General features: G+C 40.3%; 1 protein-coding gene across 2 annotated transcripts in view; it reads left to right on the forward strand.

The window, feature by feature from the left end:
* CTXND1 (cortexin domain containing 1) overlaps window positions 1-20,007 on the forward strand; it is a 47,210-nt gene that overhangs the window by 933 nt on the left and 26,270 nt on the right. The window contains exons 2-3 of one of the 2 annotated variants that reach the window (XM_089538284.1): window positions 671-772; window positions 2,337-2,462. The gene's annotated coding sequence lies outside the window, so the exon portion shown is untranslated. Of the gene's footprint in view, window positions 1-670; window positions 773-2,336; window positions 2,463-8,708; window positions 8,905-20,007 lie in introns of those variants that run through there. The other variant, XM_089538285.1, reaches the window with a different exon arrangement.

Consider the following 20,007-nt stretch of genomic DNA (forward strand, 5'->3'; position numbering starts at 1 on the left):
CTGTGTAGATCCATATGAATAAATTATTTGCCAAATCCAGAAGGGCAACTATCATGCAATCTCCTCGCCGTTATTTTGATAGTAGATAATTAATTCTTTTTCTTAAAGCCAGATATTTAGTGTATTCCTAAATCCTTCCAGAAACACGGCTCCAAGCTTTATCCTTAACATTTATATGATATGCATTTATATGATATGCTTGAATATAATGTTTGTATGATATGCTGGAATATAAATGTTTCTAACTAGATGTAAGGTAATTTTTGTAAGCATTTTATTATTTCATGCCGGCTGTATGCCATAATAAATTAATTGATTCATTCAGTTCTTATCTTGGCCATGAAACCCACTGAGTAACCTTGGTCACACACTCTCAGCCTCAGAGGAAGGCAATGGAAAAAAACCTCATCTGGAGAGATCTTGCCAAGAAAACCCCTTGGTAAGTTCTATGTAGGGTTGCCATAACTTGGAAATGATTTGAAGGCACATAACAGCAATTGCCATCGGCATCCTCTGCGGCTGAGAGAGTGTAACTTGCCTAAGGTCACCCAATGGGTTTTTTATGCTCAAGCAGGAGATCAAACCTTGACCCCAAAGAGTCATTGTCCACTCAAACCATTATGCCACACTTATTTATTTATTCTCTCTCACTTTCCCCTTTTGTCCTCAGCTAACTTGAATTGCTGCAAACTGAGTTCAAAGTAAAAAAGTACTCTACATTTAATTCGCTCAGCATGCGGAGAAGAGAGAGTTGGGATTTATGCTTTCCCAGGTGAGTAGGGCAAAAGCAAACTGCTGCAGCCTCTCCTAACTTGTCTTTTCTTCCTATTTAATAAGCTGGTAGTGGCACCATATTCCAAACATGCCAATATGAAGGCACTGGCTTTTTAAAATAGCAAATTGGTAGCCCCTTCCTTTCTGTGGAAAGCACCATTCGCTGCCAAGTAATGCTGCAGTGTAACTAAGGCAGGCAGCTGAGTGTGTGATTTTGCTGAAGGAGAAAGACCTACTCAAATGGGTAAGGAATGCAATTTAGGACTTTCATTTGTTGGATGGATAATCTAAATGTGGCTAATTAAGATGCAAATTGGTATGGAAGGCTGCATTTCCTCACACATACTAGGCCAGGTTTGTCAGAACAATAATGCACTGTTCCATTCAGAGAACACACTTAAACTCTTGCATCTTGATGGTTGATTTTCAGAAATGCTATTCTGAGTAAGTCCTTAATTAAAAACACTTGAATATTGTATAGCACATTTTTATGTGGTGCTCCTCTCAGGAGGTCAATGTAAATTCCTTGACTTGCTTCTTTTGAAAATTAACACAGACGCAGAGGGTGAGAGGGAGGGTTTCTTCAAAATGAAACGTGGCTCTGATTCAGATCTCTCCATTTGTCTGGAACCACAGCCCTGGTAGAGTTTGGTGCAAAGGTCCTAGTCCATTTGACCAGTCAAGATGGAAAGCATCTGATCCATGCCATTTCTGGATATTTTCCCCAAAAGACATGCCAACTACATAGTACAAAGCAGAGGTGGAAAACCTTTGGACCTCCAGATGTTGTAGACTACAGCTCCAATAACCCCTCCCTATTATTTATTTTAATAATCTTTATTCAAAATAAAACAATGTCAATAATAAAAATACATACTAGTATTAACAATATAGCAACACTAACAACATCCTAAAGACTCTCTTATGACTACCTCTTCTGAGCATGTATTCTCACAGTCATCTTCTACAACCTCTCTTCAACTTGCCTACACTTTTTACCTTCTTTTCCCTTCTACATTCACAAACCCCGCCATCCAATCATACAATTTGTCACTATCATCCATCAGTCTTGAACTCCCTTCTCTTTTAGTATTGCTGACCATGGGATCAGCCCCACCATTTCTTTAAGTTACTAAAATCAGCTTTCCTAAAGTCTAGAATGTGTGTCTGACTATGCCTGGCTTCTCCTTTCCACTGTATAACAAACTCCAGGAGTGCATGATCACTCCCACCTAAGGATCCCACCACTTGCACCCCATTAACCAAGTCATCCCTGTTGGTTAGGACCAGATCTAAAATAGCTGATCCCCTTGTTGCCTCTTCCACCTTTTGGACAATGAAATTGTCTTTGAGGCAAGTGAGGAATTTGCTAGACCTTGAGGATTTGGCTGAGTTTGACTTCCAGCAAATATCAGGATAGTTGAAGTCACCCATCACTACTACATCTCTCCTTTCTGAGTGTGTGGTCATCTATTTATTGAGGAATAAGAAAAGCATAATGTAGGTAATATTCTTTTCATGAGTGATTTTTAATTAATATTTAAGTTGGACCTATGTTGCAGGCATTGTTAAAGGTGAGGAAGATCTGAGTTCGACGTGTCATTTAGAACTAGATGGGGTTTTGGAGAAGAAAAGCCCAGTCATTTAGCAACGTGGCTGTCTGTCCCTCTGCTGCCAGCCCCCAGCAGGTTAGTACATTTTTTAAAGGCTAGTATCTTTGGGAAATGCAGCCTAAATACCCTAAAAGGCACCAGAATCCTGTCTGAACTTGAACGCTCAGGAGGCCAAACCCTGGCTAATACTTGGACGGGAGAATACCAACAAATACCAAATGCTGTAGGCTACATTTAAGAGGAAGGAACTGGTAAGGCCACCTCTAAGTATTCCTTGCCTAAGGAAACCCTATCAAATTCATGGGCTTGCCATAAGTCAACAGACAACTTGAAGGCACGCATAGACATACACGAGGTCTGAGAACATGGATGTCATGCACTGCTGTGCAAGCTAAATCTGAAGAGCAGTTAATATTTTTAATAATAACAGTCACCACCAAACAGATGTCCAGTGAGCAACTGTGGCTGCATGAAAACTGCTATAACATTAATAAAATATATATGGATTTTTAAAAAAAGGAATTTAGTAGTACCAATATTATCTTTCTCTGTTCTCCAAAATATCTTAGCAGAAAAGTGTCTTTGCATATGCCTCTTTGTGAGAGGAATATAGATTTCCCACTAAAGAATAAACATTGAGCCTATATTAACCTGGTAATTCCCTACCTGACAACACACTGATACACAACACATGCAACCTGGCTCCATATTTACTCATCTGCTTCTCTCACAGCAATGAAATGTTAGGATGCATTCATCTGTTCCATTTGGCATTCAAGAAGGTGGGAATTTTAAAACACAATTGCATGAATGAAAATGAGCCCATATCTGCTTATACCTTCTAATATGACAGGTACAGGGCCTTTTAAATTTTATTTTAGGGAGACTCTGGAGCTGCAGAGCAGTAAGAGGTCTCATTTTGGACTAACAGACATGTTCCAAGCATGTGGAGCATGAAAAATAATGCTATCCATAGCTACTAGTCACGATGGCTATATATTACCTCTAGCATCACAGACTCATACTAGTTGCGGGGGGGGGGGGGACACAAGCTAGAAAGTGATACTGTGTTTGTGTCCTGTGATTTCCCATAGGCATCTAGTTGACCACTATAGAAACTGTACTGGAATAGGTAGACTGCCATTCTGACCTAGTATGACTCTTCCTCTCATATTTTTGGAAGCTTCTAGGGTAGTGGTTAGTGTGTCAGAATAGGACTAGGGAAATCTAGGTTCAAAACCTCATTTAGTTCTAAAAGTGATTTTGTAACTGTGGACCAATCACTCCTTTTCAGCCTATTCTTTCTTACAGAGTTGTTGTGAGTCAAAAAATGGGACTAAGAACAAACCATGCCTTTTTAATCCAAGGATGAAAAACCAGGATAAAATGCAATTAAATAAGTGCCATTGAGGACAGGTTGAACTTAGAAACCTATCTTACACTATGAGTCTATTCAGTCCAGTATCGTCCTCTCACATTGGCAAGAACACTCCAGGACATCAGGCAAAAGTGTCCCAGTTCTGATGCCCAGGATCTTTTTAAAATATCAAGGACTGAATGTGGGGCCTCCTGCATGTAAAGAATGTGCTCCATCCCTGAACTGTATGGCTCCTCTCCAAATATTGATTTGAACTAACTGTCTGTAGGTCCCTGGTGACTTGGAAGACATAAAGTCTTCTGCCTGCACTGTAAAAATATAACACAGTGTGGCCTCATTTCAATAATTAAGAAAGATTTAGCCTTCAGTTCTTGCACCATCCATAATGCAAAAATGGGATAGAAATATGGAAGGGAAAGCAGCTTTTGGTGTGCCAAGGTGGTCAGGCAATGGTTCACCCCATCTCCTTTCCCATCTCATGGAGAATGTAATAAATATCATAGTCAAAAGGGCTAACATTGTTTCTATGTCATCTTTTATCCCACAGTTGGACTCTCCTTAGGAATTGCTCTGTCGGGGCTCTGGCTACAGTTTTAGGGAATCCCCATGTTTCTTTAATTTTCCAGGCACAGAGATAAATCTCAGGGCACCATAGTACTAGAGGAGAATGAAGTACTGGAAGAAGAGTAGTAGTAGTTCATATTTTGTATGTGAGATGGATTTAAAGCTTCTGCCCATTCCCAGCTGGCACCAGATTTCTCTGGCTTGGTGTGAAGGTGTTTCTGTGTATGTTGCATTAATACAATGTCAGTGTACCAAACAGCCACAAGTGAAGGTAGAAGTTTGGGGAGAGAAGTGTCAAAATGTAAAATCATATTTGAAGCAAGATGGGGAGTGCAGGATCACCAGCATTGCGACTCGTGAGTCTTCTTGTTATGCAAGCCATGGTAACAGTGGTGCATAACTTGAAACAACTCTGTATGTCATGCGTTGCTAAAAGTGTGAGATGTACTTGGATCAGAGGCAACTGCCGTAGCAGGATTATTGGGCAGGGTTCCCCCCCCCCCCCGGCTCAGGTCGAGTCTCTTTAATCCAAAATGTTTGGGACCAGAAGTTTGGGGGATTTTTCCCCAGTTTTGGAATATTTGCATATACACAATGAGATGGAATCCAAAGCCAAACATGACATTCATTTATGTTTCATATACACCTTATAAACATTGCCTGATGGTAATTTTATAAACAATATTTTAAATAATTTTGTGCATGAAACAAAATTTGTGTAGATTAAACCATCAGAAAGCAAAAGGTTAAATTCTCAACCACCTGTGTGGACAATTTTGAAAGTTGGAGCATTTTTGATTTCAGAATTCTAGATAAAGAAAACTTAACCTGTATTATCTAAGGGGTTGAGTATTATCCAGATTCTGGGCTCATGTATCCAAATTCTCCTCATGCCTATTTCCAGAATCAACTGACCCAGAAAGCAATTCTGTCACCCATGTCAACCCTTGGCTGCTACACTTTTGTGACATCTCAGAGGTTTTAGGTTTTGGCCATGAAATCTCACAGAATGGGATGCTGCTGATGTTGCAACCCTACTCTCACCACATCACAGTCCTGTCACAGGTTATAAATAACTTTGTTGTTATGAGTAACTGAAATCCATATATATGTTGGTCTAAATAGGGCAGTACTTCCTATACAACACAATTTGACATGTTGCAAATACATAAGAAGTGTTCACAGGAAAATATGCACACAGTATAAGGAAGGAACCACCAAGAGCAACTGGATGATGTAGGCGGGGATGTGTGCCTCAAGTCTGGTTTATTAACCAGACATAGCAGTGGAGCTGCTATGCAGACCTCTCATGACACAACTGGAACACAGGAGTTTGAACTCTGCAGAAATGGTGGGTTACATGAGTTGGGTGGTGATTTTATCCGGATTCATGTTTATGTTCCATTCTCTATCAAGGAGACCTCAGCTCCAGACCCTCAACACATTCATCTTCATGAGATGCAACTACAGCTACCAAGGAGACGTGGTGGTTTATTTCTCCAGTATGCAAAGACATCTTGCAGCACCTTTGAGACTAAATGAAAGATAGAAGTTGGTAGCATGAGCTTTTGTAGACTGGAGCCGACTTCCTCAGATGCTCAGGTGAAGTGGAAACCTCAGGGGTTGACTGTCTCTGCCAAATCAGGACAATTGGAGGATATGCAGATAATTAAAACGCCTGGAGCAGCCATCCCTGGTTGTAAGGACAAAAGTTCATGTGAAAGAAAATAGTCTTAACTATTTGGAAAATCAAAAGGGTGGACTGTGCTTGACATCCCTTGGGAAGAAAGCCTTGTCATGTGTACCCTAGTCTCTTAGGGTGGTGTGGTGGGAAAATGCCTCACAGATCTAATGGATACTGAAGCCTCCATTTCAGTTAATTCAAGAAGATTATGAAAAGTAAGTTTCCACTCTCCCAAAGCAGACTAGAACTATGAATCTTTTATTGTTAGGAGAGTTCTTGTCAAGGTCAGAGTTGTTGGCAGAAAGGGGGGACCCACTGAGTTGAGACAACATGCTTAACCAGAAGGCATAGAATTTTCCTTTCCTTCCTGTCAAAAGATGATGAACGCTTTCTCAATGGCAAAGAGTGCAAGCATCCCTTAATATAAAATAGAACTCTCTTGAGCACTGTCAGTCCTATTTCTTCCATTGGTTGAGAAATGATTATCTTTCTAACAAAAAGAAGCTCAAATATGTGCATTTCCCTTCATTCAACCTAAAGTAACTCTTGCCTTCACTTGCAATTCTATGTTCATGTTTATCCTCGCATCTCCTTACTCTCGTTTGCACTATTCTCACTATTCTGCATTGAAATTTTTAGACTGATAATGACCCGCCTTTGTAGCTGTTTTTATTCACATGCACACATGTTCAGTCTGTTGCTTCATAATGGTGTGGAAGCGATTCTGGGCTTCGGAAAACTATGGCTGGAGAACAGATGCTCTGAAATGGAAATCCTATGAATCTCCAAGTCACCCTGTCATCATCAGTGCTGCTCAGGTGTTGTTGACTTGGGGCCATGGTTTCTTTAATTGAGTTTATCCATCTGGAATGTGGTCTTCCTCTTTTCCCTACTGCCTTCTATCTTACCAAGCTTTAATGTCTTTTCTAGTGAGTCATGTCTTTTCATTATCTGGCCAAAGTATGACAGTTTTAGTTTATATATCCATGAATAGCTGTGTTGGCCATAAAGCAAAGTACAATAACATTCAAAATCTACAAAACAGTGATACCTTTATTGGAACAACCAAAATGCATAAAATATATGTTGCAAGCATTTGAAGCTCCACTGGCTTCTTCATCAGGCAAAGGTGTTAAAAATCATACAGGATAGGAAAACATGACGCTAGAGTCACAGGCCTATGTTTTGTCAAGATGTTGTTCTCAGTTGAGATGGCAGGGAGGGATAGGCCATTCCTTTTAGCCATGTGAGTTCTGGGAAACAATAGTCTTAAAGTCCAGACTTTCACAAATGCTATGTTTGTGCATAGAAGGGAGTTGTACTAGATGGCCCTTGGGATCCCTTCCAACTAAGATTCGTTGATTTTACCCCAGGTTTCCAGTGATCTCTCTTCCAAAAGGATGCCCAAACCTGTTAAACACTGTTCCCTGCCATTCTTGCTACTCAAAGAAATAACAGTATATTTATTTATGCTTATAAAAATAAGGCTTCAGTGCTAAACATACTTGCCTGGGATTAAGCCTCCACTAACAGTGAGATTTACGATCATGAAAAAGAAATACATAGGAGGACTTTGGTGTAAATCCTCAAAGGGCTAAACACTTGTTATATTTTTCACAGTCATTCAGAACAGAGTATTTAGGATGGTGGGATGTTATGCAGAATGTTATCCTGCCCCCACTAGACATGTTCAGATAATTTTTATTTTTATGGCCCTATGAAAGACATATCCATTTTTGCAAGTCTTTATGGTATTGGTCAGCCTATAATATGTTTTATGGATGATGGAGACGTCACATATTGGTTGCATGTATTGCTTTATATTGTACGTTTATGAAAGCTGCACACTGCTTTGAATCAGTTGATGTAAATGGTTTATAAATATTCAGAAATATTCACACAGAAAGAAAGAAGATGAACATGATCAGGACTCTCTCTTATTTCCCCTTTAAGGTAAAGGTAGTCAGTTGGCACACACTTTTTTAAAAATTGTGCCTAATGTTCTTTATCCTTTGGACTTTGGATTTCTGTTTTAATTTTTGAATGGCATCTCCCCTCAAATCCTGTCTCCCTCCCGCTATGGCCTGACAATGCTTCCTTTAACACACCAGGCTAGAGAGAGATAACTTCTAATTCCTTGTCACCTCCATACCATGCATTTAAATACTGAACACCTTTTCTTAGCCTTATTATTGTGTTAGAAAATGCACTGGCATATTTAGCTTCCAAGATTGATTTGCTAATTGCAGGAGGGGGAACACAGAGGTTTAAAAACAGGTAAAGTGCCCTTCAGATGGTGCAAGAGTGCCAATTAGCTTGTGCGAAACACACATACCCTCATCCTTTCTTATCTGATCCTCAGTATTGTGCCTCTTAATTTCTTTCCCAGTGGGCTGTTTGCTTATCGAAAACCAAAACCTATGGCTGAGGCAAACAAGTGACCACAGTTAAGACAGGGGCGTGAAAGTGATTGTCAAGATCACGCAGACAGTCAGGAGGTGAATTGTTCCAGACAGAAAAGCAGGGAGCCCTTCTGGCTCTTGACACAAGCAGGTGTTGCTTGGAAAACCAGGCACTCTCTCGCGCCACTGTGAAAGCAATGCAGTAAGCGATTCTGATATTGCAGCAGACACTGTTTTCTGTGATTAGTTAGCAGCAACTGGGGAAGCCTAGCTGCTTTGTAGCAACAAAGCAAGTGAGAGAGAGGCAGTTTCCAGACCTGGATCAGTGTCAGAGCAGAAGGGAATCTCTCATTGGTCCTTTGGGGTTCGGGAAGCAACCAGAGGAATTTCACCGCTATGCAAGGATGCTCAAAGATTGTGCATCGCCTCTACGCATCGCAGGGGAGGGCTTGCTGCTTTGATACTCCTGGACTGAACAAGTTCTGATAGGTTGGTAACTCCGTATTTTCTGGCTGTTTCTTAGAGGGAGAAGGATGCTTCACAGACTGCCGCCTTTGCTCACCTGTACATTGCATTTGCAATAATGAAATCTATTGGCTATGAAGGAATAAATAAATAAATAAACCTGCATGTGTAGATTGAAATTGAGCTTTTAAGACTATGCAAGGACTGTTTTGTTGGAAAAGGAAGGCACTTGAGAGTTCCAGTAGTCTACATATGGGTTATTTGATAGAGAATGAGATTCTTTAATTGACTGTAAGTGGCTTTGGTCAGTTTCTGTTTTACCTGAGATTCTAGGTTGCAGGTGAATTTTCTACGAAGCTGCATCCTTCCCCAAATATATGTGTGTGTGGTTGTGTGTGCCTGGGCAAGCACATCTGTGTGCAAATGTGCAGAAACATTATACAAACATTTTGATACAAAGGTGACTAATAGCATCATTTAAAGTTTCACTTTGTCATGGCGCTAAGGATTTGGGTCTAATCAATGAAAAAGAAGGTAGGAGAGAAGAGTTTGGAATCTGAAAGAATACCTGACATAAAAGCTCCGGGCGAATGGAATCTCTAATCCTGAAACGATATATTGAATCTGATATCATTCTGGGTTGTTTTGTGGGGTTTTCTTTTTTTAATGTTGTCAACTCATTGCAGCAGTGGATTTTTGCGGAAGCAAATAGATGGAGTTTGGGAGGAAAGTACTGCCGGTACTTTGGATGCTAAAGTATGGTCAACTTCATATATTGCAGTAATATCAGTCACGAATTGGTTACCATATGAAATGCTATGATTCAGAGAGAATCAATATTCACAGTTTCAGCAGGTCTTTCTTTCCCACACAGATTTGTTCTCAAGTGCCACCGCTGATTTAATATTCCTTAGTTTTGCAGAAACCAAAGGAAATCATAATATAGTCATCAGCATCACAGCATGGTAGCAAACTATCTGCATTTATTGTAACCAACCAAATCTGTTTTTCATTTTTCCATCTAAATTCACCATGGAGCATCAAGTTTAGGAATACCTCTATATTGTCTAATGTACAGATTTGGCTATGCAATATTTGTTTTGCTTTTGTATTTTTATTCCTGTTGTAATCCCACCTCGATCTGCGGGGAGAGGCGGGAAATATAAATACATATTATTATTATTATTATTATTATTATTATTATTATTATTGCTTCTCCCCATATATTTTTGTGACAGGGTGTTGTTTAAAACTTCTTCTGAGCTTTATAGCTTGCATCCATGCATGTTTATTTCAACAACAGTCTTATTGTGTTCACTGGTATTTACTCCAAAATAACAATTGATAAAGCTATATTTTGACTCTTTGCAACCACAAAGGTACTGAAATGATATGGCCAGTTGTAGCAAGTGTACTTTTTCATATGCTGTGTGCTAATGCCAAATGGTATTTAAGTAGTGATGCAGACAGTTTTCCCCAAGTTTTTCCCTTTTGATGGAACAATTATAACATGGTTCCCATTCAATCTTACGTTGGATGGCATTATCAGACAAAAGTAATCAATAGCAGTCTTGTACATGTTTACTTGGAAATAAGCTTTGCTGAGTATAGTGGGACTTCTTTGGCATAGGATTGCATGCTTGGACTTCACTGCAAGAAAAGAAAGAAAACGTATGCATTAAACTTAGTCTACTGTAGACTAACTGCAAATGTGATAAATTAGAAAATATGAGATTCTGAATCTAAATAAACCCTCTCACCATGGCTTTCCAATCTGGTTCAAAGGAATATTCTAATTTTCTGTGATTTATGCATAAATCAGTAAAACCTGGAGGTATTATATGTCACTTGAATAAAGTACAATTGGAGTGGCATGTACCAGCTTCCCAAACAACTTCCTGCACCTTCATTTCATAAACCCACAGAGTTTAGAGCTAGTTCAAAGGCCATTTAGTCCTCTGGCTACTCCAGGAAATCCATCACTACACCACCAAAGCACCCTGATAGTCATCCAGCTGCTCCTTAGAAACCTCTAGCAAGGAAGAGTTTATTACCTTCTGAGACAGTCTGCTCCTTGGCCAATGCAATGCTACATCTTACAAAGCATACTCTTGCTACACCTATTGGTGGCCCCTACCTTAAGAAATTTCGAAAATGGATTATTCATCTTTATGGTTTATTATAGGCATTTTACCATTAGACAGAAACTCTAGATAGCTCACTAGGTCAGCAAGCAGAGAAGATACCCTCACTATCACACCAGCTTCTCTGGGGTACCAGTGTTTGTGGACCGGATTAGATAGTCTAAGGAAGTGTTTTTCAAGCTATCTGAGATCATAGAATCACAGAGCTGGGAAAGGCCCCATGGGGCCATCATATCCAATTCCCTGCTGAATTCAGGATCTGAAGCAGTGATTCCCAAACTTTGTTCCTCCAGATGTTTTGGACTTCAGCTCCCAGAATTCCCAACTCTTGACCAAGCTGGCTAGGGCTTCTGGGGGTTGAAGCCTAAAACTTCTGGAGGGCAAAAGTTTGGAAATCCCTGAGCTAGAGCATCCCCAGCAGGTAGCTGTCCAGCCACTCTTTGAAGATGTCCAGAGTAGATGCCACCATCTCTCTAGACAATCGATTCTATTGCTGAACTGCCTTTACTATCAATAAGTTCCTTCTGATGTTCAATTGATGTGTATCCTGCTGTAACTTCAGACCATTAGACCTGGTTTTACTCTCTGAGGCAGCAGTGAGTAGGCCTGTACCCTCCTCTCTGTAACCCTTCAGGTATTTAGAGATTGCCATCATATCATCCCTCAGCTCTTTCAACTTCCCTTCATATGTTTTTGTTCTCCATACCTCTTATCATCCTCATTGCCCTTCTCTGAACCTGCTTCAACCTATGTCCTTCTTAAAACGAGGCATCCCTAAATGAACACAGTACTCCAGATGAAGCCTGCCTAGCACAGAATATAGTGGGAATATTACTTCTCTTGACTTGGAAACTATGGTTTTATTAATGCAGTATAAGATAGGAATTGCCTTCTTTACTGTATCATCACATTGCTGGCTCATGTTCAATTTATGATTAACAATAATCACAAGTTTCTTTTCTCATTTAGTACTGCTGAGCAATGTATCCCCCATTCTATACCTTTTGGCCTATATGTAGAATTTTGCATTTCTCTCTGTTGAATTACAGGCTGAGACACTATGATCTGTTGAGTTCAGGACTTTAATGGGAAGGAATACTATGCTAAAGGCATTGTGCTGCATAACATTTCCCCCAAAAGAGCTTGTTTGAAAGGCAAATCAGTGACAAGAAAGAAGAGTTAGAAAATCCAGATAAAATGGTTTATACAGAGGAAGGTATCCAAGTGGGGGAAGTGAAGTGTGGAGAACTGAAATCAGAGGAGAAAAAAGATAAGAATCTTCACTGACACTACCTTCAAACTACCTTCCTTTGTCTTTTTAAGAACATAAGAAAAAGAAGAAGGCCTGCACTGGATAAACCCAGCAAATCTATAGGTCAAATTGATATTATCTCTTATACAACCGGCAAATTCCTTTTCCCAATGCAGCCAAAGCAGAAACGCTGTTCTTACCCAAGAGGGAAATCCAGGTTTTGCAGAGATTGTTGATGTCTGCCTTCATGTAATTTCTGATTTAGGGCGAACCTCAGACAAACCTATCACTGGGTTTTCTTGACAGAATTTGTTCAAGGGGTTTTGCCTTTTTTGCCTTCCCCTGAGGCTGAGAGAGTCTGACTTGCCCAAAGTCAACCAGTGTACAGTATTTCCATAGCTGAGTAGGAATTCAAACCTGGTCTCCAGTGTCCTAGTCCAACACTCAAGCCACTACACCACACCATTCTGGCTCTCTTGCAGAAGTACAAGAACCAAATTTTGTGGTAGTGGGGGGCTCAGCATGTAGGGCAAGGACCCCCAAGAGCACTATGAAGGATGAGGATGCTCAGTGGGTATAAAATAATGATTTACTGTTTCTGGAATCAAAACAAAACAAAAAAGGAAAGGGGTGAAATGATCATGAAAATCAGCATAGCTGTCTAGATGGCACCTAGAATAAGTGCACGACACATTTTGTTTCATATCCCTCTAATATTGTTGCCTTAGTATATTCTAGAATTCAAAGAGATAGCCATGTTAATCTGAGGAATCAGTATGTAGAGAGCTCTTGTAGCACCTTTGAGACTAACTGAAAGAAAGAAATTGACAGTATGAGCTTGCTTTGCATCTGAGGAAGTAGACTGAAGTCTACAAAAGCTCATTCTGCCAATGTCTTTCTTTCAGTTAGTCTCAAACGTACTACAAAATCTCTCTACATACCAGTATATTCTAGTTACTCTGGTCATTCCTGAATGGGTCAGTGTCAAAAAGTGATAGTGGGAAAGTGCTATTCTACCCCATGAACACTAGCTTATAGAGATAAAATTCAAAGATATAGCAATGTTAGTCCATAGAATAGTATGTAGAGAGCTCTTGTAGCACCTTTGAGACTAGCTGAAAGAAACATGGCAGTGAAGAACAAGGCTGAGCATGCCTGCCCTGATTCCCTGGGGTAGCGGTGGTCTTCTCATGAGGCTACTGCTGCAATGGCACAGCAGTGAATGAAACGGAGTGGGCATGGCATTTTGGCCATGCCCCCAGTAGCCCTGTCCCCCACATTGGGATGCCAGTGGCTATAACCCATGGAAACCAGGGTTGAAATCTCCACTCAGCTATGGGAACACACTGGGTGATCTTGGACAAGTCACAGGAGTTTATCACACAGGAGGAATTCCTCTTAATTTTGAATGAAAAGAAAGTGGGGCCAGAATGCATTCACGTGAATTCGCTAGTTCAGCAAATGTACATGAATTCAAATTGCATTCGAACTGACTTCCCATTGCCTGAAAATAGCTTGCCATTGCCCGAAATTGTGTGTGATCACCTCTCACGCAATAATGTGAAACCCTATGATTGCGTTTGGACTGACTTCCCATTGCCCGAAATTGCGTGTGGTAGTCTATCACGTAACATTAAACCTCATGATTGCGTTCGGATTGCCATTGGATTATACTTCCAATTTCCCTGGTCTGATAACATCCACACTCTTTCAGTCTCAGATGAAGGCCATGATGAACCCTCTCTGAAGCAATTTTCAGTCTAATTGGTGAAAGGAACTACTATTCCCTTCTCATTATGGGTGACTCATCAGTTTTACTAACATGGCCAGCAGATACTTGGTTCTCCTGGAATAGATCCCCAAATGGGATTTCAGAGGAATGATGGACTGCCAACTGTCTAGCAATCCAAATTAATCAAATTCACCAGTCACACATGCTTAGATGGGAGCCAGAAAACTCAACAGGAAACCCACCTTCATATACCTGTTTTGGATTTCCTCCCTGAATAAGACACTAAATTGTGGCTAGGTGTGAAATACATTGAAAGTCACAATTATGGTTGTGTGTCTTTCAATCATTTCCAACATGGAAACCCTTAGACAAATCTATCACAATACCTCAATCAAAAATAAGGAAAATAAATTACTTTTCAAAGAGGTAATCTCTAAGAGGATTCTGACTTTATAAAAAGACCACCTGATGAAAGGTTTTGGGTTGTTCTTGGTTAGCTTGCAGAGGTGTGTGTGTATGTGTGTGTGGTGTTTTAAGGAATAAGTAAGTAAAAGAGCAACCGAATGCCCTCTTCCCTGCAGCTTGTATCGTTTTCTAGTAATTATATTTGTGGTCTCAAGACGCACTCAGACATTTTAGATGACTGCAATATGTGGCTTAAATGCAATAATAAAAGAGCATGCTGAGGATAATAAATTTTTAATCCAGTTATCCTACTCCATTCAAGATCTTATTACGGCTGCCCTGGAAACCTGTTTATAGATATGGGACCATTGCAAACTGCCTTCCGAAGTCATATCCATGTGACACATATTGTATATGTTAAAAATAAATAGTTAATGCAAGTGAAGTAGTTAAACTGCCACCCCAAATTTGTAGTCATTTTCAAATGTTTAGTAGCTGTGTTAGTCTGTTGCAGCATAAAAGAGAAAAAAGAAAGAGAAGGGAAAAAAAATCCTGCAGCACCTTTAAGACTGGTTTTTATTTTAACATGAGCTTTCATAGATATTAAGCCCGTTTCCTCATTTGCAATGACTGAGTGACATTAGCTTCAAGTTATTAAGCATATTTATATAGTTGTGGGACTTGGATCGAATGTAATAGGATCCAGAATGATGCAAATCATGACTCTCACCCTAAATTTTCAAAGGTCTGCATGAGCTTCACAGAACACAAGCCTTTCAGATCTTTATAGTGGTCAGTTAGTACTGAGATGTGAAAGCATTAAATACGCTTACCTTGAGGTCAGAGCCTTCTCTGACAAGAGTCCTTTTGTTATGTGTGCAGTTTTGAGGACTCACACATTAATATATGTACTGTGCCATGGAACCATTATCTTTGTTCATGCCTCAGTTGTTTCTCTTTCCAGACTTCCTTTGTAATTTCCTTGTCTGAGAACCACTACTTGTAAATCTCAGATTGTATGTCCAAGAAGGCTGAAATTCTCAATAACTGGTTTTGGGGTATTGCCATATCTAGATTTGTGTCCATTTATCCTCTTGTGTAGAGATTGTCCTGTTTCTCCAATGAAGAGTGAAGGCATGCATTACTGACAGAGAATGACATCTATCACATTGGAGGATAAAGCAAATAAATAAGTGCACGTCTGACATTGCGGGTGATTTATTAGTCCCTGTAATATTGCTCTTAGAGTAGATTTTGCCACATGTTAACAAGGCACCATGATGCCACTGATGTATAGGCAAAGAATGGAGAAAGAGGAATTTGTTGAGATAGGACAACCCCATCAAATATTATTCCACACCTAGGCACTCTGATGGCAAAGGACTGTATCAACAAGGGAGCTGGAAACAGCCTCTAGCTGTTCATTGCAGAAAGTATGGAAGCTTCACAGAACACAAATGTAAGTAATAAAGGTAATTTAATATTAGTTAATATGGTAAAAAGGAAAACTCTATAGTGGAAGTTTTCAAAAGTATGCAAAGCATGTATTTTTACATTGTGAAGTCAAAGGCTTTCATGGCCGGCATCCATAGTTTTTTGTGGGTTTTTCAGACTATGGGTTTTCCCCAGCAGACAATGGACTATTGCCTGACCTGTGATGATCTTAGCTTTCATGCACTCTGACTTCCATTCACCTTTTGCCAGAGAGAGAAGAAACTGATATGTCTGCAATTTCTATGGCATCTGAACCTGAAGGCAATGTTTTGTCTTAACTGGAGATAAAGAACAAGCTGGGATCTGGCTAGTGTTGCCAGATTGGAAACCGGAGAGGGCTTCTATACCTTTAATAGTTGTATAGAAGAGGGAATTTCAGCAGGTGTTGCTTGTCATGCAGTCAGGTAACAAGTAACACCTGCTGAAATTACCCTTGCTGCACAACCATTAAAAGTATAAGAGCCATTTCAAGTTTTCAAGTTGGCAAACCTTGATCTGGCTCATTTGAACCATGGTCTGATCCTGACTTCTACTGACTAACCATAGTTTAAAGTTGGGATGGACAACTTCCCAAGGCTAGACTCTCTCCACCTAGAAAGAGACCACAGTTACGACCAGCAGTGTGCAGCAGATTGTCTCCTCTGTCTACAAAAAGGGAAATTTAAAAAGTGTTTCAACAATTAGAGAAGGCCAGATTCTTTATGGTCTGTCAATTTTTCATGTTTGTGATGGTCAAACCATTGATTTGAGTGGTGGCAAACAGGCGAATGAGAGGAAGCAAAAAGCACATTGAAGGCTGCATGTTGATTTACACAAACTACAGTTTCTCAGATTTGGAAATCACCAGGAACTGCAGTTTAGCTTAAAAAGTAGAAGGTTTTTGCTTACCTCCTCTGATGTGGAAATAAAGGGAGGAAAGTGTACAAAGTGAAACCTAAGGCTTATTTACACAGCGGGAAATCATTTTGTTACATCTGAACCAGAGCACACTGTTTAAAATGTTCCATTATGTATATATGTTTGAAATGAGGAAAAAACAACTTGGAGTCATCTAATTTTGGTGACTATTAATTTTCTGCAGTTATCTTTCCAAATAGTAGGGAACGTCTGAGGAATTTTACAAGCATCAGGAATATTTGGGTCCGGGGAGATATTTGTAGAGCCAGAACAGTATAGTGGTTTGAGCATTGGACTAAGACTTTAGAGATTAGAGTCTGTTTTTATCTATGTTTTAGTTGTTAGTAGTGTTTTATTTTTAGCTTTTGTATTCAATGTTTTAACCTTGTATTTTTTGATATGTTGTGACCAGCCTTGAGTCCCACTATGGAAGAAAGGTGGGATATACATTTTGGACATAAATAAAGAGTCTGGAGACTAGGGTTTCATCCCCACTCAGCCAGGGAAACCCATTGGTGGGTTTTACAGGCTATGTGGCCATGTGCTAGAAGGGTTGATGTTTCACCAGCATCTGTGGCTGGTATCTTCAGAGAAGAAGATGCCACAGATGCTGGCAAAAATGTCAACCCTTCTAGAACATGACCACATAGCCCCAAAAACCCACAAAAAGCTATGGATGCCCGCCTTGAAAGCCTTTGACTTCCCACTGGGTGACCTTGGGCAAGTCACACACTCTCAGCCCTCTCTGAACAAACCTTGCCAAGAAAATCCAGTGATGGGTTTACCTTAGGGTTGTCATAAGTTGGAAACAACTTGAAGACACCCAACAATAACAAGGTTTTTGTACATATTTAACTCCATCTGTGGAGCCTCAGTTCTCACTGCTTTTTCTCCCACATCCGCATTTTCACTTTCTTTATTCCAATATTTCTTAATACTCTTCTCACACTCCTCCTTGCCCGAAAAGGACATTTGCTTTGTTCCAATAACAAGTGCTTAAATATAGGTGAAATGCACTTTTTTTCATTTTTACAGGGGGAAAAAACCCTATGACAGAGAGTGTATGAAACAGCAGTGCAGTAATGTTCAAGGAGGATTAAAGGACTCAGGCTGAACACTTCCCAAATGTTGCTGACTGAGTGGTTTTCCCTAAAGGGAAGCAAGAAAATAATAATTTACTCTCCATTTTCTAAAGTGAAAATTGTAGCATGGCTGAGAAGAACCGTTCATCTGCAAGAAAAAGAGAATTAGGGAAAGCCTGTGGAAGGGATGGTTACTAATGATTCCTGAGCGGTGTGCATTGTGCAACAGTCATTTGACCTTCAGAGGAGAAATGGCCAGTATTTCCTAAATCCAGTTTACTACAACTCAAATGGTGCTTGTTTTCAATGAGGTACCTGAGCAGGGAATTGCAGGGAAGCTCAGCAGCTTCAGCACTTTTTTCAGAGCAGGATCAATGATGTCCCCAGACAGAGCAAGCAAATTACAAAGGAACAGGGCTTCCAGGTTTTACTGTTTTTGCAATGTGTTATCACATAGGAAGTCACATTGTTCAGAAATCAGTTCAGCAGAAGTTGGATGCTTTTCCCCATTTCTTTGACGTAGTTCTTACCTGATGTTAGTCGCTCATAACCTGCAACTGTTCCAGTCTGTCAAGGGAAGCTGCTTAAAAAACTCAGTTTCTTTTCCTTCTCTCACTTTCTCCTTTCTCCTCTGCTTATTTCAACAGTTGCATACTGAGTTCAAAGTGAAAAAGTAGTTTGTACTTCACTAACTCAGCAGGGAGGTGAAAAGGGGCAGAATCTTGCCCTTCCCAGTAGGTTTGGGCAAAAGCAACATTGAGGGTGGTCAAGATAGTACATGTTATAAAAACTTGAGATTTAGGAACTTGTGATGTCACAGATGGTGATCCCTGGCAATACATACCCTCCAACATTTCTCAGTCTGAACTCAGTTTGCAGCAACAAAGTGAGCAAGGATTAATGGAGAAGTTGGGAAGAGGAGAGAGAAATTGGAACATTTTAAAAGCAGCCGGAAAGGTGGGATGGCAGAAGATTAATAGTGACTTCCTCTGCCAAACTGGGACAGTTTAGAGGGTATGGTATCCAGGCCGTATTGTTTGTGCCATCAGCTGGGGGGAAAATGACTAGGGACAGATGCACAATCATTGAAGGGGAAGGATTCGGGTTGACCCTTTGGTTCTGTAAATTAAAAATCTTTTTAAAGGGGGAGCTTTGCAGAATGAGGAGGAAAAATCAATGACACCAAGCTTCACGCTCAGAACATGGCCTCGGGGTGCTTAGAGTGAAATATGACTTTATTAACATCCTCTCAGTTTAGAAAGATGAATTCAATTTCTGGGAAGACTTTCCAGCTCACAGTTAGTTTATAGGGATCCTCTTATTTGTATGAGACCATCTTTCTGCAGTTTTAAGCTAGCATCAGCAAAGTGCAAATGGCTACTGTAACTGACAATTAAAGGCCAGGAAACAAATTACATTGCTTTGGTCGACCAGTGACACCCCCCCCCCCATGTTCTCATTTAATGAGAAAGGACCTATCTGGTGGGAATGAAGCTGTGAGTTACAAGCTGTTTCTCTTGTTTCCTATGAGTTCACTGTTTAATGACTGATAAACTGCATTCATAAGTAAACCCTAATCACAGCCAGTATCTAGCAATCCCACATGACCATGCCAGTGTCATGGTGGCAGGGTCACAGGGAACCTTAGAGATGATCTCACTGAAGTTCTTTCTCAGTGAAAGATCTGCAATGCAGGATGTAATCACAGCATTCCTGAAAGCAGGGATGTTTCTTGGAGGGTGCAGAATGTGTGGATCGTGCAGGATGACACCTCAGAGGGAGGTTTCTGCCTTCCAGTGAGGGGTATACTGTTTACCACTATATGGGTAGAATCTTAGAGTTGGAAGTGACCACAAGGGATACCCAATCCAACCCCACCATGCAGGAACTCACAATCAAAGCATCCTCAAGAAATGGCCATCCAGCCTCTGTTTAAAGACCTCCAAAGAAGGAGGCTCCACACTCTCCAAGAGAGTTTGTTCCACTGTCGAACAGCTCTTACTGTCAGGAAGTTCCTCCTAATGTTGAGGTGGAATCTCTTTTCCTGTGGCTTGCATCCATTGTTCCAGATCCTATTCTCTGGAGCAGCAGAAAATAAGCTTGCTCCAAACTCAATAGGAT

This window comes from Sceloporus occidentalis, unplaced genomic scaffold (assembly GCF_023333645.1).
Source record: "Sceloporus occidentalis isolate IW3139 unplaced genomic scaffold, rSceOcc1.0.p SCAF_9, whole genome shotgun sequence".
In the NCBI taxonomy this organism is placed as follows: domain Eukaryota; kingdom Metazoa; phylum Chordata; class Lepidosauria; order Squamata; family Phrynosomatidae; genus Sceloporus; species Sceloporus occidentalis.